The sequence below is a fragment of the Lucilia sericata genome, unplaced genomic scaffold (assembly GCF_015586225.1).
Source record: "Lucilia sericata isolate MDLA Ls3-8-SP2 unplaced genomic scaffold, ASM1558622v1 Contig001089F_arrow, whole genome shotgun sequence".
Taxonomy (NCBI): domain Eukaryota; kingdom Metazoa; phylum Arthropoda; class Insecta; order Diptera; family Calliphoridae; genus Lucilia; species Lucilia sericata.
This window is the reverse complement of record NW_023995064.1, coordinates 137,903-142,368: the sequence shown is the minus strand read 5'-3', so window position 1 is coordinate 142,368 and position 4,466 is coordinate 137,903.

Sequence of the window (4,466 nt, the reverse complement as noted above, 5' to 3'; positions counted from 1 at the left end):
CCTTGTATATTTTTAAACCTGCATTAGCTTTAACTTTTCGTATCAAATAGTCCAAGCGCTGAGCTAACCGGGTTGCTTTCCCTCCGGATGTAATGGGTGTTTTTTTTTAAATGCTTTCTATTTTTTGGCTTTAGAACATATACCGGCGTATAGAGAGGCAGATGAAAAAAATCACCACTACACTTGGTATTTTTTCAATGAAATTGCACTGAAAAAATATTTGGCTATTTACAATTTTGAAGATTAAATTGCATTACTATGAAATGGGAATATTTATAAACAAAATATATTCAATGGACATAAAAATGTACAAAAAAAAAAGTATTAAATAAGAATTATCTTATTTACTTTCACTGTTATGTATTCTAGAAAATTATTTAGGGTGTAGGTTGTTTTTGTAAATTATGCTCTTGTTTTTGAAGTTTGGTTTTTGTTTTTTCAAATTGCGTTTGCAATTTCTGAAACAAAGCGACATCAACCTACAGTTCTTAGGCAGTGATTTAAAGATGCTTTTAGTTTCTGGGTATTGTGCTTTGATGTCCAGCCATATAATATTATTCCATGTTGGATGATCCCATAGACTAGAGCTTTACAAATACCTGGGGCAGTTTCGATATGTGGACCTTTCTTCCTTGAGCATATCACTTTTAGCAAATTGTTAATTTTACTTAATTTTAATAGTAGATTTTTAATACGCTCGTTCTATGATTGAGTATTATTTATTACTATATTTTGAGGTCTACATAGTCTTTTTCTACAAACATGCAGAACTTCTGACTTACTGATTGGAATGAGTGCACCTTGTATAACTGCCCATTGTTGAAGTCTGTTGTTGAATACTGATAAAGTTGATTTGACGTTTTCAGATGTACCAGAGGCGATTGCAAATATGTTATCAGCATAGATACCGACATAGTCAATACCATTAATATTTTCTATTGATTTAGCCAATGAATTTGCATATACGACAAACATTACAACAGACAGGGGAGATCCCTGTGGAACACCGTCATTTCGGAGTAGAAACTATCTACCTTTACTATTACTCTCCGATTAGTCTGAAATGATCTTATAAGCCGTAGCATTTGAGATGGTATACACCATTCATTAAGTTGCTTGAGGATTGATGTGAACACTACCCGATCGATGGCTTTCTCTATATCTTCAGATAGTAATGCGCTGTGTAGGTTTTTCGATAGATTCTGTCTTAGGGTTTCTTCCAGTTGGTGGCACAAAGTATGAACGCCTCTTTGGCAAAAAAGCATGCTGTGTGTTTGAGATGGATTTTTTTGTAAATTCCCGAAATCTTACGGCAAGAATTTTTTTCTAATATTTTCGACATTACTGGAATTAAAGAAATGGACCTGTAACCTTCTATGTTATTGGGATTTTTTCCTTGTTTAGGTATTGGAGATAATACGGCGACTTTCCAATCATGTGGATAGATTCCAGTACGGTGTATTTTATTATATGGGCTGCATAGACGTTGCTTAAAAATATATGGTGAGTTTTTAATCATGTTATAAGTGATTTTTTTCAATTGACGGTGTAGTTCCTTTTACGTTTTGTAAAATGTTGTCCAGATCATGTTTTGTGATATCTCTAGCTAAAAACGGAAAAGAATTTGCCTGTGAATCACTAATGATGTACATTTGTTTTTCCGTTACGATTTCGGAATTTAAATTACCGTCTGAGCTGATGGGAGTCCGGTGCTGAGCAAATTTGTTGGCAATAGATTTAGGATGTTGTATAACTGTGTCTTCATGATAAATCACTGGAAAATTTTTTGTTTTGTCAGATCTTATGTTTTTTATCTTTGCCCATAGTACTTTAATATCCATCATAGGATTAAGGCTATTCACAAAATTTGTCCAAGTACGGCGTTTTGCCGTTTTGCATTCGCGTTTTACTTTAGCACAGGCTTTTCGAAAGTTGACACCGTTAATTATGTTTCTATTCCTCCTAAATGTATTCCACGCCTTTTGTTTGATTCTAGTGAGTTTTTCAATTTCAGAATTAAACCAAATTGGATTATTTTTAAACTGGGGCTTGCGAGAACTCGGTATTGATTCATTCGCAGATTTTCTTAGAATTCGTTTAAGTTGTGCTGCCTCTTTATTAACGTAAACGGATTCAACAAAGTCATTGATTACATTAGAAACTTTATTTTTAAAACTTGGCCAATGTGCATGAAGATCCATAAATCTGGATACAAAGCGTTTTTCAATTGTGTAAGTACCGTTTGCAATTATAATGGGAAAGTGATCCTCAACTTCGGGTAGTGGAAGCGTTTTCCATTCTAAACAAACAGTTAGATCGATACTTGCCATTGTTGCATCAACGGCTGTTAATGTGTGCCTAGTATTATAAAGTGTAGGAGATCCGTTATTTAGTATTACTAGATTTCGATCATCGGAAAATTGTTCCAAAATTGCGCCATTCGGTGAAATATATTGTCCACAATGGATTTTGTGAATTAAAGTCACCTAAAATAATGTGATATCCGCTGCCAGAAGTGTTTACAAAATCAAGATCGGTTGTGGTAATATTAATATCCATCTCCTTATATACATTTGTAATGTGCAAATCTTTTGTGCCATTAATTGTAATTGTCTGGAAAAAAATGTTACCCATAGATTTACAGTCAAATTCGTTTATAACGAACTCTGCGGGACCAGTCAAATTTGTTCGTTATAAGCGAAGTTCGTAATAAGACAGGTGAAGTTTTTGTAGTTCCAAAAATAAAGTGTCATTTTACGAAATTTTAAGAATATGATTTATAAATTTATTTAATATTCTTTACAAAAAAACACCATTGATTTTATTTGTTCATATTTTTCTTAACAAATTTAATTTTTTTTAACAAAGCAAAATATATCTTTATGATTTCAACACATAATTTTGAAGTTCGTTATGAAAAAGGAAAATTGTATTGAGGGACTGAAAAAGTAGTTCGTTTTATACGAGGATTCGTAATAACCGAGTTCTTTATAAAAGATGTTTTTTGTATAAAAAAGTTACCAAAATAGCAGGACTTGAAAACTTGTTCGTAATAATCGAGAATTCGTTATAACCGAGTTCATTATAAGCGAGTTTGACTGTACTATGTTGAGTAGCATTGATAGATTTGCTAATTGTAATCTTTATTATGGTGGAATATATTGTAGCCAGGTATATGTAACATTTGCTTATTTTTGTCAACTATATGTGTTTCCTGAAGGGCAATGATGTTGGGTCTGTGTTTTGCTATGATGACTTCTAGAGCATATTTGTGTGAGAAAAAACCTTGTATGTTCCACTGTAATATATTAATATTTTAACCAATAACCATACTTAATATTACGATTAAAATTTATTAAATGCTGCCATCTTCCGAAAAGGAAAATTGAGCAGTATTGTGTTTTTGTTGATGTTATTGTAGGTTTCTTGGTCGCTGCTATAATTTTTGTTTTTTCCTGCGGTTGTAAGGATGCCGAAGTGGAGCGAGAATTGTTTTCGATTTGGTTTTTATCTGATGTGTCAGAATTATCTGCTGTTGTTTTAATATCTTGCAGCGTTTAAATATGCAGCAATAGCACAAGATTTCTTTTGTACGACTATGCAATAAATATAAAACTTTAAAATTTTTCCATCACTTTACTACTAGAAATATTTGTTCTGTTTGCATTTTTTGTTAGCAGGCGCAAAATATTTCAAAACAATCAAAGTATATTTTTCTGTTTTAGCAGCGCACAGTGGTATAGGAAAAAAAAAGAGGGAAATAATTCGGTAACTTCTAAACGGTTAATCCGATTTTAATGAAATTTGGTATGCACAAAGAGGAGGTGTTGTCGAGTTTAGGTTTTGAATTTGGACCTTATAGGCCAACCAGGGGCCCGGCGGGGGGGTCCTCAAATTAGGACACCTCGGCTATGTTAAATTTTTAAAACGATCCTATTTCTTCATTTGAGTTCCGATTTAAAAAAATTAAAATTTCGCATTTGAAAATTAAAATTTTAAAATTTTTACCGTCCTTACTTTAGTTTTTTTGATAATAGCGGGTCCAAATATTCCCGATTTTCGCCATTTTTTTTATTCGCTTAACAAGTTAACAAGTTTATATATCAAGCAGTGAAAGAATTATGTAAAAATCATGACTGAGTCCAAAGTTATAGGCATTTTAATTTAAAAAATAAAAAAGGCGATTTTTTTGTCATTTTTTGGGAAAAAAGTATCTTTTTCTTTTTAAGTTATCTAAAAAGTTTCTAAGAAGATGTATATAGAATTTATACTTTTTGGAAAGCTGACTTTACATAAAGTACGATAAATGAAACAAAACCTAAAAATTTTTGATACCGAGGGGACCAGGTCCATCCAAAAACACCCTATTTTTTATGGAAAATTCAATTTTGAGCAAAAATTCTCAAATCGCATAGTCGATATCAAATTATAGTGACCTGTTTTATATGACCCAATATGTTCTTAAT